This window comes from Lissotriton vulgaris, chromosome 1_2 (assembly GCF_964263255.1).
Source record: "Lissotriton vulgaris chromosome 1_2, aLisVul1.2, whole genome shotgun sequence".
NCBI lineage: Eukaryota > Metazoa > Chordata > Amphibia > Caudata > Salamandridae > Lissotriton > Lissotriton vulgaris.
Genome location: NC_141686.1, coordinates 313,916,446 through 313,930,478, shown reverse-complemented (window position 1 = coordinate 313,930,478; position 14,033 = coordinate 313,916,446). Strand labels below are relative to the sequence as shown.

Here is a 14,033-nt window from a genome sequence, read left to right as displayed (position 1 = left end):
CTCGTTGTTTAAACTTGGGAAGGGCACTTGTCTCAATTTCGTAGATGCCAACATTTTAGAAGAGGAAAGTGGGAGATTTTTTTTTAAAAAAAAGAAAGAATTAGTAGATTGTATTTCTCTTATTCCCTTCAATAGAATCAGAGCCAATTTCAGGAGTCAGGTAGCTAAAATAAAGCCACTTTTAGCAGCAAGAATATGGAGCCTCCCTATTGCTGTGTATGTTGTTTACATGCTGGCACAAGCCCACACCAGTTCCTGTGCTATTTTTGAACAGAGTCTGTCCCGGAAGTGCCTCGCTGGTCACGAGCTCGTGCGTCACAGGATAGTTTAAAGAAACACAACAACGAACAATTGCAAGTGCGTCACTATTGCCACGCCAGCTGAGATATCACTGCGCGGGGAGGAGTGGCGGAGCGCAGAACGAGCGTTTGTGTTAACCAATAGGCAAGAGGGCGTGCTCTCTCCGACGGACAAACATCCAATCATTGTCATTTTTATGTGGGACTATTTTGTTAAGCGGAGGGAGCGAGAAGGGTATATAAATGACTTTGACGCTAGTGTGACGTATTTCAGGAACATATCGGAAGAGGACAGATGGTGTGGGTGGAGATTTAGGTTTGTTGGGGCTAGCGGGTGGCTCTTTGCGGGTGCGGTAGGCTACTTGTGCGGTTGGTGTTCTGAAGAGCAGCTCGAGGCTGCGCAATCGATACTGACTAACGGACGCTGCCGGGTGAGAGGAATCGAGGGGAGGCCGGTAAGATGGCGGCGGCTGGTGGGTCCTCCGGAATGTAAGAGGACCGCGGGGCTGCGTAGTTTGCCGTGGTAGGCTGAGCCGGCCTGTGCTTCAGCAGGTCGATCTCTCGCCTGGGCCTCGACGGGAGTGGGTTGGGGAGGGCAATCTTATATAATGACGACGGTTTCACTTGGGTTCTTAACTGGAAAGACCGTGGTCTGCTCGTACCAATTCATGCGAGTGACTGTCGGGTACGTAGTGGAGGGTCGCGTGACGGGCGGTTCCGGGGTAGGGTGGTAACGGGAGGCCGTGTGTCGGGCGTGTATGGCTCGCTTGTATGGTGGGTCGTTGGGCGGCGACGGAGGGCCGTACGACTGACGGCTCCGTGGTATTTAGCGGTCCGGAGAATCGTGTGACAATGCTGAAACGGAGGGTGGTGTGACTGGCGGGTTCGGAGGGTAGGGTGGGTACTGATGGCCGTGTGACTGGCTGCTCCGGGGTAGGGCGGGTACGGAGGGTCGTGTGGCTGGAGGCTCCGGGGGATCGCGTCGGGTGCGGGGTCGTGTGGCCGGGGCTAGAGCTGGAACGGAGGATGGTGTGCCCGGCCGGTATGGTGGTAATGTGACCGGGGTAGGGCGAGTACGGGGGTGGTGTGACTGGCGGCTCCGGGGGATTGCGGTCCGTCCGGTGGGTGGTGTGAATGGCGGGTCCGGGGGTAGGACAGAAGCGGAGGTTGGTGTGCCTGGGGGTAGGGCGGGTCCGGGTGATCATGATCTGGGCGGGCGGTGTTGTAAGATGGCGCCGCCGCCGCCATCTTGTGCAGCCCTGGCTCAAAAGGAAGTGACTGGTACACCAGGGAGTGGAGTGTAGGCCGGGGCTGCAATCCGAGCACGGACCGTCCGACCCGACCTCCGCCATGGACCAGCGGACACACCCGGAGACCGCACTGCAGACTGGACCCTTCTCAAGAGCCTCAAAGGGCCACTGATGCAGCACTGGACAGATAGAGCCCCTCCCCCCAGCCTTGGCCCATGTGACTGATGGAGATGGACGTGTTCAGTATTGTGGCACGTGTGCTGATTCCGTCAGTCCACCATTTGACACTGAAGGGGGGGAGGGTTTGGAATTTCTTTCGAGAAAGATATTCACTTACCATTTGCCGTTTGCAGGACTAACGTGATCAGGCAATGTTGGGAAACTGACTGCACCATCGTAGTAGAAGGCTGCGGATAAGCACAGTGGTGAATCCCAGGCTAGCTACTGAAAAGGACCATTAAAACCATGGACCTGTTCGTTGCCTTCATAACAAGTTAAGTTCTCTTGTGTCGCTTTCAGCACCCACAAAGCATGCGTCTTTTCGAAAAGTGCTGTGTTTAGGCGTAGTGTCTCACTTTGTTTGCCCTCCCCTTCGGCTATCAAGGGCGATTAAAGGGAATAGAAACAGAACGGATATGACTAAAGGGTACTTCATCTGCCATGTGCCTTTACTAATGTTTCATGTTTTCAGGAATGAAATTGATTCTTTGACAATAAAGAAATAAAAACAAATTGGATTTTGACCTATTACATGTTTGCGTGTATTATGTAATTGAATGTGGCTGTCTATGTCAGTTTAATAACAGTTTTTTCTTTCTTGGTTCCAGCAGCTCTGGTATTTCAGGTGTGCCTGAAAAGCAGCGTGTAAAAGGTCAGGTTGAACGCCATTTGAATCCTGTTGTGCACATAGGGGCAGGGGATTCTTCTAGGAGTATTTTCCATATGGATTATTAAAGGTAAAGCACCCTGCTTTCTCGCCCACTCCATCTCATTAGAACCGGCTCAAGTGTTAATTGCAACTTTTTTCTTTTTTGGTTTAATTAGTTGGAATGTATCGATCCACCATGAGTCGGTGCACAGGTGTGCCGTCATTAAACTACCACTCTGGTAATCTCGTTGAATAATTTAGTAGAAGTTGTCGAGTGCTATTGGAGACATCTTCCATGATTAACGAACCGAGACAGGTAAAAGAAATCCTCTTTGACCATTCATACAAAAGAAGCTGCTGCAAGCTTGCGCTTTTTCCCATTCAGTTTATAGGCTTCAGTTCTTGAAAAGCAACATGTAAGGTAAGCACTCCCTTCAAGGGCAACATTTACCTGTAGATTAAATAAGATGCTGTGAAGCACGACAGGCTTTAATTGAAACTCCCGAAACCAGCAGAAACGTGCACAACCCCCTCAATTGAAACGTTTACTGCCAGATTATGCAGCAATGCGTTCATCTCAGTTAGATATTATTTAAAAATGTCGGCATTGGATGATCTTCAATTGCACCTTATTTGATATTTTCACAATAAGTTTTTGCCAATTTCCTGACTTTATAATTACCAATTTTTCCCTTATAATTAATGCTTATTTTAAATATAAAGTTTCTAGATCATAAGGTACTAAAATTGCACCTAGTTATTCTGCCAAACAGTTTATACGAAAATTATCAGGTCTCCTTTCAGTTGCTTACTAATTTATTTGGATGTTGAACTGCCACGATGCGATTAACCCTTTTCCCAGACAAGTATGGGTTAAATATTATAACGTTAGGCACGTCGTACATTTATCTTTTTATTACCATAACCCCATCGCTTGTGCCTCACCCCCCCCCCCACCCTTTCATAATATCCTTGGCCATTACGTTTTCCGCAGTGCCAGTGTGCATATAGTCTAATGCTGCCGTGTTTCCCACTGCTCCATGACATGTAGTTGATGGTTTTCTAGCCCGATCAAGTTGAACTCCCAGTTTAAACTTTCATTTTAATAGATGGGTGGTCCCACAGTAACCTAGACCTAAGTGGTAGGTGGTAATTCTTAAAGTAGGCAAGGCATCTAGTGGTGGTAGGCGTCCGTTTGCAAAGAGCTGCCTGAAGTTAATGCCGATGGTAACCGTTCGAGGTCGGAATGACCAACGATATGATTGCTTCACTCCAAATCCGCATGCCAGTTGTAATCATTCTTTGTCAACACGAAGCCCTGCTTGTAGAAATGTTCGAAGATGGGAGTGAAAACGGCCTGTTTTTGTAATTAAATTCTTCCTTTAAACTATGCTAGTACAATGCAACAGCGCTAAACTCAAACTGAGATGCTTAACCATAAATCTTTTATGTGCATCAGCATGAAATAAGTGGTGCTTGACTTTTTTGAACTGAATTTGAAAGTGCCAATTTTTTGTAGATATTTTTGGGTTACTTTTACTCTAGTATGGAACGGGTTGTAGGTATTGCAAAAACTAATGTGGCATTCTCCAGAGATGGCTTCTACCACCAAATTGGCCAAGAGGATGCACATGAACAAACTAATATCAAGTGTTCTGGTGAGTTAAGCCACTTTTACTGGATGCAAATAGTAATGAGATACATAAATAGGCTATTGATGAATTAAGTGGGTGAGCGTGAAAACCATAAATGGGTAAGTGATATTGGCAGTATGCGTAACTGCATCATATAGGAGTGCGTTGATGTGCTTGTGATGTAAAGTAAACTATAATGTAGGACTTTAAATGACTCCCGTTTGTGCGATATGTCAAGGAGTACCTAGGATCTCCCTAGCTAATATCCAGCTAAACCTAAAATAACACATCAAGCTGTGCATACGTTGATTCGCAGTAATCTGGTTATTCGGCCAGTAAAAATATGAATACTCTAATAGAAGGCTCCTATAAAATAGTACTGTGCATCCTATTCTCCAACAATTATGTCAATTACCATTTTATTGTTCACCACTATACACATTTTATGGGTGATGGTCTTGTGCTCTATCCTCTACAGACCCATCAGAAAAAAACAACAAAAACTATCAATCTCCTGTTTTGTATTTCAGAATCCTGAGTGTTTCCTTGTATTATAGTTCGCCAAACAAGAAGGACCTAAAAAACACCCAATAGGGTGTTCAGAGTATAAAAAAAGCTTCATGTATTAGGAGGAAGATCATACTTGAAAACCCATAGGTTTGTGGCAGTCGCCCACTAAATAGTGGCATGCTTCTCCTTGGGGCTGCTGGCGCAGACCAACACACGTTGAGCGCAAATTTTTTGTTTAAACAATTTTTTTATAGAAGGAATCCTATATTGAGTAAAGAAAATATTGCTGAAAAACTGTCGAAGTTGGGCCACCATTGACCAGATTGAAAGATTATAAATTTGGTAAATCTGAGGGATTGCGTTTCCATTACTCTATCTGCTGGTATTCAAATGTTTCAGCCTTTAACAATTGCTTCCACGGGTCACAAGCATTATTAAGGACGTGTACCAGAGTTTTACAATTGCTGCTCCTACCTCCGGGTAAGAGTTGGAATGTCCCCCCTGTAGCCAAACTTCCCTCATGGAGGATGTTGCTGTCCACGCCACTCTGCCCACCCGTTTCTTTGTATAGTCTAGTTCCCAGTTTCTGGCAGAACTGAATTACCTAACTTCTTGGCGGTGGGGTTCTTTTGGCAAGGTTCAATACGGAAATTGCTTTTACAGTCGTCTATATCTGATGAGGTTCAACTTAATCCAGAAAGGCCTCCTGTTCATTGGAGCCCTTAACTGCAAAGAAAGCATTTGTAAAAGATACGTGACTCAACTGTGGATCGATTATCTCTGGTGCCAATATGCAGCTTAAATAAGTGAGTTGGAAATAAGCCTATCCTGATCCTGGGTACCCCATACACCAGAGTTCTTCAATCTGTGGGGGGGGGGGGTGCGACATCATGAGGGGGCGCACGCTCCACCTTAAAATCTCACCGTCCCATGTCTCAAGCACATTTGCGACGTGCCATACTCCTTGTAATTTAAAGAAAAACAAACGTCCTGCCGACTTCAGGTCAAAGGGGACTCTTTGACAAATGTAATGGGGTCTGCTCCAAACCTACCTCTCAGACACTGACGTGCAGGCAAGTGCCCAACGCCCATTAAGATCACAGCCCCCTTGAGCATCTCTCACTCCTCCCTCCCCCGTCAGCTTTTCGGGCACACACAGCTGCACTGAGTACTTCACTGACGTGCAGGCAAGTGCCCAACGCCCATTAAGATCACAGCCCCCTTGAGCATCTCTCACTCCTCCCTCCCCCGTCAGCTTTTCGGGCACACACAGCTGCACTGAGTACTTCTTGGATCTGTAAAAGACCATTTGTTTGTTAATGACGCCTTTGTTCTTATTTCACGACTTGTAGCCCCTGCATCTCCACTCTGCCTATTGATGGAATAATCCTCCCCCCCCCCCGATTTTCCCCCTTCCCCAAGAAATTTGGCCCTAGTTGTGCCTCTGCCTTCAGGGCACATTGGATGACCTTGTCTTAAGACATGAAAGCAATTCCGAACGGTAAGCAAAGGTGCCCTCCTCTTCACAAAAACTGCACACATGCATACACATAAAGAGCCTACCTGTTTTCTATTTAAGTAAATTGCTAAACAAGTTATTCTGCGCCTCACCTCTCCCGATCAAATGTCAGATCTGTAACGGAGCCCTGTGGATGAAAACACGCGGGTGATCACTAGATTTTTAACCACCGCCATTAAACAAGTTTGTGTATTCTTTTGCTACAGAACTGTGACTGAAAAGGTGCAGCTGTCCTTGCGCAGTTACATGATGAAGATTTACTTCTGTGTATGTTTCACTGTTGTGCCTGACTGTTGGAAAACGAGGCAGCATCTGTGAGGCCTTCACAAATAACATGACACAGTTGTCCTTCACTGGGAACCAAACACCCTAGGACAGTGCTTGACTCTCAGAGGGTAGCGTTGCAGAGCAGTCGGAGGCTTACTCAAGGGAGGTGGTGTGGGCTAGTAATCGCCATTTGCAGGTGTGCCAAAAATAACACTCAATAATTGATTGTCCAGTCTGTACTTTGCTTTATAAAAGTAAGAGTACATTTATTAAACACACACCACTCAATACTATACACCAATTAACAAATATACATAAGCTGTTGGAATTACTTTGTGACATTGCATAACATCTCCACCCCTCCCGCCCCCTCACACAGGGCCCGGAGTTGGGCTCCCGGGCCCCTCCACTCCCGCACCACTTCAGGGGGAGTGCGACGGCGCACCCCAGAGCAGGTTTCGGCGGGGCGCCAGGGTGGGCTCCTGGCACCCCGTGGGGGCATCTTCATGGGGTGCGCGACGGTGCACCCTGGCTTTACTTCTTTGGAGGGGCAGCCCCCGGAACCTGACCCACCCAGGGGGCATGATTGCGACTGGTGGCGGAGCGCCACGCGCTTCGTCGTCTGTCCAAGGCGGGGTCAAAGGTAGCCTACCTTCTCGGTGGCATGTCTCGGCCCGGCCCCCTGAAGTCCGATTTGCCCCATTTTCGTGTCTTCTCGCTCCCGGTGGCGCCCCCCCCCCCCCCCTGCCACTGGGAGCACTCTCCTTCGCCCGCCGGGTCTCCAAGAAGGGGCATTCTGCAGGGAGCGGTCTTCACTGGCTCCCTGCGCCTCTCTTCTCCATGTGCAGAGGCTTCTTGTTCTGCGCACCAGTCCTGGGCTCTTCACCTGGCGCGGTTAGAGGCCTGGGGGGCAGGCAGGGGTGTCCTCCTTCCAACTGCCCATTGCTCCAGGCTCCAGCACCTTTCGCCTCCGCAGACCACACCCCAGAGAGAGCTTCTCTTCCTGTGCAAGTACTTTTTAAAAGTTGAGTAGGGGGCTGGCAGGAAGTCTCTGGGTGTCTTATCAAACAGAGACACCTCACTTCCCTGCCCCTGCTCCCTCCTCCTCGTCCAGCCTCTGTGTTGTTCAAACATGGCGTCGTCCAGTGTCTCTGGCCACATGTCCTCTGAAACCCAACTCCTTCCCCCCCTCACTGTCTTCACATGAGGCAACCTGGTGCCTGGCACCCAGCGACAGCAGTTGATGGATTGGCTTTTAGCTCCACCTTTTTTTTCCCCTTGGAGGGAAGATCCTCGCTCTGGGAGGGAAGGTCATTAATCTAACCTACCCTGGCCAGACCCCAGCCAGGGACTCTGAAAAATATGACATTTCTGGACGACCCAAAAGCAGTACAAATATGACTTTGGACTTAGCAGAATACTCATTTTCATATCTGCTACACTGTACATTAGTGCGTGTCTGGAATCTGTAGGCTTTGTGGAAGTAATTTTAGCCATGGGCCTCACATCCCCATAGGGAAATAATGAAGTAAGACACACCGACTTTCCCTGGCATGTTCCTTTCCCGTGTATAAAGCCTATTCCATGTCACCACCCAATTCTGCATAAGCCAGCCACGCCATTCACTCTGTAGCTGCTCCTGGGCTGCGCACGCTAGGAATCTCCCCTGCGCAGCCCCTACACGTGTGCACACGCATGTACACCTGTGTCTGCATGTAACCAGCACGGTGCCCCATACTCGAGCTGCTGCGCAGCGGCCTAGTCAAGCCAGGGGGACACCAGTAGAATCTCCATGCAGTCTGCTTCATTATGAGTTCACTGTGGGTGAGTCCTAGATTAGGAGGCTCCCCCACAGTAAAAGCTCCACAATTAGGTGCTCAAAGCGAAAAATCCGGGCGGTCCATAGTGTCAGAACCACCTTTTAACACTGACCCCATTCTTCATCTCAAATGTTGTTGATCCCATGGTCACATGTTCAATTCCCTATAGATCCACTCAGCCAAACATGTTTCTGAGGTCAATAAAATTGAAGCTGTTCAGTTGAGTAGCAAAGACGTGATGCCTCTTTGTCAGAGGCCATGTGATGTCTCTTCCTGTATTGTCACTGGGGTCAAAGTTCGGGTGGTCTGGCTTTTGCCCTCCAAGCAGATCTAAGAAGTATGCTCAACAGCTGCGCAACATGAGCACCCAAGTCATTTCAGCAGAGGACAATGGTGATTGCCAACCCATCTTTTCAATGAGGTACGTAAAAATTTGTGTACAACCTTTCAATCAGCAAAGCACCTATGCCTGCTGGATGTTTGTACTCCAGATGCAGGTAGTACAGCTGGAGGCTTGACCGGGTAAAAACTGATAGTAGCCCTCATAGTAACTGCCCTTCATGGTCCCATTGAAAGCAACAGAAGCCACTATATGAAGATAGCAGAGGAAGGCCTGGTGATGTGGGGATGGTGCTAAGCCCCGTTTGTTCAATAGCACTCCTGTTTTTAAATAAAGCTAAAGAGAGTCTAAATACTTGGTAGCACTGCAGTATTATATGTTCTTCCAGAGGAAAGTGCATTTGGAGGCATTGCTCTTCAATAATGTTAGGGGCGTGTGAGTCTCAGATTTCCTAACCAGCATCAAGGTGTACCCAACTAAAAAGATGGGGCAAGCTGGAGCTCTTGGACAGTGGTAACAGGTAGGGTTAGGAGCAGACATTTTCAGTTATTTAAAAAAGTATGCCCAGTCAGCATTGGAGCTCAGTGAGATAGTATTGACTATGTTGTCCACTGTAGTCCAGTTCCTCTTTACAGCGATGTAGGGCAGAAAGGCCACAGAGGGCAAGCTAGCATAACCCAAACTTAATATCAGCAGACCAGGCTTAGGTGAGCAGTGGCAACGGAGTTTTTAGTAGCCCAGCCACAGCAACAAAACACGTGTGGAAAGATTGAGGAATCAGGGAAAGCAGGCTAGATAAAAGCATCAATTTGTAGAAAAAGATGCAGAATACCGAACAACATGCAATAATAAGGCATCTAATCCTCCAGGAAGGGAAAGTTTGGAACTTCATGAATAATAAAACCGGTGTACTTCATGGTGATCTATATAGCAATTCTAACGATAAGCACATTAATCCTTGAACATAATGTTCATAACAACTTTGTAATTTGTTTTGTTCCACTGAGATGTATAATGCCCATTGTTAAGCTTCAAGCAGTAAAGTTTTTAGATATTGTTTCTAAGTGGCTGTGGATGTAGTAGGTTCAACCAGTTATTTGCCAGGTATGGGTTATGCAGATTTATTAATGCGATTTTATATAGTGCGGACTTTACCCGAAGGTGTCAGAGCGCTTCACAATAGGAACAGTAATGATACATGAGGTGAAAATTACAAGCGAACAAATTACAAAAGCAAACATTAAGTTACATGAATTAAAAGTGACAATAGTAAGCAACCAAAATACATGAGGTAGCAATTGGTACATTACAGGAGGAAAAAGTGATGTGTGCAGGTTACAAAAGCGAACAATGTACAAGTAGAGGTAATACTGCAATAAGTGGCAGACACTCCAGCACTAGAACAAACGTTACATAGGCACTTGTGCAAGTATCTCATCAAAAAAAAAAACAGCTGAGGGGGCTCTACCCAAAAAAGTTTAAAGATTTCTGCCATAGACCATGGAGGCCAATATCTGACAGTATACCCTCACATACTTTGGCCATGGAAGTCTACTAGAGCCTGCTTGATGAAAAAGTTCCTACATCCCATGTTTGATAAACTACTCTGGGGTATACCTGATCCTCTAATAAAGTATGGGGCACAATGCCAATCTGTCATAGGCTGGACTTAGGGGAGCAAAGGATGACTTGCAGGTAGATCGTAGCAGCTGATGCATAAAGCGATTTCCTCCCCCCTTGCGGTCCCTCCTAGATGCCCCCTCAGTTCAGCACCATAGGCAGGTGTCTCCAAGGCCATACGGTTATAAGATCTGAATCGCTGGCAAGATGGGGTGACACTGTTCGGTCCCACAACTTGTTCGTATATATTAATTGTTGCATAATGTTAGTATAGTTTCTGCATAATGTGAGCTTACCACCTCAGTTGTTCAGAGTGACACTTCAATACTCGAATGCACACACACACGTGTTCTAACGGGCCCCCTGCTTAAAAAAAACGTGTCCTATTCGAAAACACAGGATTCAGGACCATGTGCTTACATTTACTCACATTGATCTCCAGTCCCTTCATCTGGCTGAAGCATCAAACTGATGGAGATGCTTCGGAAGTCTCATTGGGGGTTAGAATAGTAATAAGGGATCATCGGCAAACATGAGGGAAGGAAACCTCATGTTTGCTAATCTAGGTGTGGGATTTTCACACTGGTCCAGTAATTTTAACAAGTCCATTAATTTAGAGTGTAAAGAGCGTGGGTACTGACACGCACCAGTCTTTCACTCTAGTTACAATTAAGGGATGGATATCAGTCTGCTCACCTGTGCTACTGTCTAACCTGCGCAAATGACTTTGCATCCTCAGCTCGAAAAGTACCTGCCAAAGCTTTTATCCTCTTACTGATGAGATTTCCCCTGTCCCCAACTGTCTCCCTATGTTGTGTCACTGATCACACTTTTGTGTATATATAAACTAGAGAAGTGAGCCACCCGAACTTCAGCTGCAATGTTATTTTCGATGGTGCTGAATCCATCTACGCAGCCTGTTACCAAGATCCAGAAGAAACGTTGATCTTTCGATTTGGAAGTATTTAGGAGGGCCACCCAAGTTTCCTGCTCTCATTTATTTTTTGGGCCCTTACAAGCTTATAACACTGTTTGGCGGCCTGAATCGATGGTCTGTTACTGTGTCTGATCAGAACAATCGGACGGCTTTGTTTCCAGACACTATCATACTAAGATTTGAACCACTTCCTTTCTAAGTGCCCCGTTTCAACTAGAAAAAAGCTCCACAGATTCATGTACATCTGCGCGTGGGATTGAATATTCTCCCCAAATGAGTAGGGTACCCCCCCGCATAGATCAGTGGTATCTTACCCTCCATTCATGTGGCAATCATCTTATATATTTCACCGGAAGACTCATTTTATTATTTTACTACGTTTGACTCAGTCAAAGGGCTTCCTGGGGTTTTATGGAATCTGTCTGTGAAAGAACCCACGCGGAACAGTGCTGATTACGGCATCTAACTTGCTCAGTCTACATTCAGTTTTAATCATCTTCTGTGCCAAGCCTGGATATCTGCAGTTTATAATCACACAGTCCCCCTACTGTGGTTATGGAGGTATGACCAACCCATCTAGTGCTCCTTACTAATACCGGTTTAGCCTTACTTACTGCCCCTTTCAGGGCATGCATCCTATTCAGCAGAGGTGCAATTTTAGAACTTACTATTGTTATCACTTGATCCAGGACACAGTCACAGTCCCATCCTGTTATTGACTCCCATTCTTTCCCGTAATCACTAGGAGCCAGTTCTGATGACAGGACCCTTGCTGCCCCTTTAAAGTAGGAAGAAGGAATGCTTGGTTGTAATGGTGCAATATCTTTGGGGATAGGTTTAAGCTAGGGTGAGGCAGGTTGATACGATTTTTGCTTTGTTCACAGCCTCCGGATAATGAGGTGTGTCCACCTGTTTGAGAGCTAGGCCTTTAGAAGCGTAGCGTATTCTGTGTTCCTAGAAAAGGTACATGTTTTATTTATTTCCCTTGTAGCTAAAGGCATAATGTTTTAACATAAGACTTTACTCTTTTATTGTGTAGTATGGATTGGGTTGGGGTATTGCAACGACTTCTACCACAAAATTGACTAAGAGGATGCAATCAAGAAGAAGCTAATATCAGGTGTTTTGATGCGTAAAGCCAATTGATATTCGAGATACAAACAGTATTTAAAACGCAAACAAGAGGGGCTATCATTGAAATACTAGCTGTCGTACGAGTTACCGAAAGCTGTGGCACAATTGTAGATCTTGAATGTCACATGACCACCTCTAAAGAGATGTGAATGCTTGATCGCTCGCAGAATTTGGAATGATCCTAAGAAGAGTATATTTGGACGAGTAAAAGTGGACGGCAAGTTAGATTTGAGTTCGCATCGCCATGGAATGATTAATGTAAAAAGTGGATGAGAATGACAACCAGGAATGGATGCATACAGGAGTGTATTTCTGTTTTGCTACTTGGCCCCACAGAATATTTACATCGCTTAAACATGATTTGTACTGCGCCCTAGGAAATGAGGTAATGTTAATGGCAGGTAATCAAAATCCATCATTGCTGAATGTTGTGATTGCCGCCAATGTGATGAAAAGATTGCCATGCCTGTAAGAATGACTTTTCCCTGAATGTATGTTTGTGAAGCTGCTAATCATAATACTTTATTAGATTTTCTAAAATCATGTAATTCAAGTTTCAGGAATCAATTTGGCAGTGCATTTATCCAAAAGAAATAGATGTGTTAAAAATTCATTGTTAATCGTGTCTGCATTTTAGAGCATAATTTTTTGGTGCCTGAAAAGGAAGTGTTTTTTTGTTTCAAATTAAAATATCCCATTACATTTGTCATCACAATAGGTGTATTTGCTGATAGTTTATCAATTTGCCTTGGGAGAAATATGCGTGTTCTCTTATTTAATTCCAGCCAAGTGCAGCGCGTGTCTTTTTTTTTTCTTTTTTTTGCAGGTGTCTGTTTATTTTTTCTCTGTAGGAAAGAGCAAACGTAAAAAACACATCAATTTGCGTTGTGATGGACAACATGATTTGAGTAAGGCCCTTCTCTTATACCAGTTACTGGCCTAGCTGACAATGAAAATTTACCTCGGCATTACATGAATTCTATGGGATCCTATGCCTTTTTAGGGCATCTTGGGTTTAACTTATTCAGGTACCAAGCTTCTTGATGCTCTCAACAAATGCTGTTGCTTATAATAGCCATCATGATTAAATGGGATCCTACTCTTTTAAACGCATATTGTTGAATAGGCTGGGGTTTCGCGACAACATTCTTTCTGTCATTTTTCAGAGAGCACTCATACCACAAAACCACAAACAAGATGCACATGGAGAGGCTAATATCACATATTTTGAAGCAAAGTTTTGTGACCAGTAAAAGCCAAGTATCATTCAAGATGTGAATGTAATCCAGAACAACAGTGAGAACACAAGTGCCGATATCATTCAGATACTAGGAATTGTACCAGTTTGTTCGAAGCAGCAGCAGCAGCAGGACTGTAGATGGTAAATGACTAATCTGGGAATGCAAATTTTTTATCAGGATCAGAATTTGGAATTATCCAAAGAAAGTGACACATGCATGAATAAAAGTAGGTACGTAATGCGTTGTTCACCTTCTAGTGATAAATTGAATGACTTTTGAGTGGATGCGAGTAGGCATTGTGCACAACTCTTTGCTATAGAGAGAAGATTTGGCTGTTTTCCTACTGCAAAGCACAGCTAATGCTTGCATGTCTGAGATGTGAAATCTTGTGCGCCATAAGATGAGGTACTGTTATTGGAATGTTCAGAAAATTCTTCATTACTATTAAATGTGTGAATTGAAAACAATGTAATGAACGAAAGGTTGATTTGGATGTAGTGTCTTGTTCCTAAATGTTTTGTTTGTGAATACGCTAATGAGGTTTAATTATGAGTTTTTGAAAGCGCTGAATGGAAATACATGAAATAATGGATC

The 14,033-nt window shown here is 45.2% G+C and overlaps 1 protein-coding gene across 1 annotated transcript in view; it reads left to right on the top strand.

Moving 5' to 3' along the window:
- Positions 1-2,379: 2,379 nt before the first annotated feature.
- LOC147736598 (uncharacterized) overlaps positions 2,380-14,033 on the top strand; it is a 77,207-nt gene continuing 65,553 nt past the window's right edge. The window contains exons 1-2 of the mRNA XM_086953342.1: positions 2,380-2,505; positions 2,594-2,733. The gene's annotated coding sequence lies outside the window, so the exon portion shown is untranslated. The remainder of the gene's footprint in view (positions 2,506-2,593; positions 2,734-14,033) is intronic.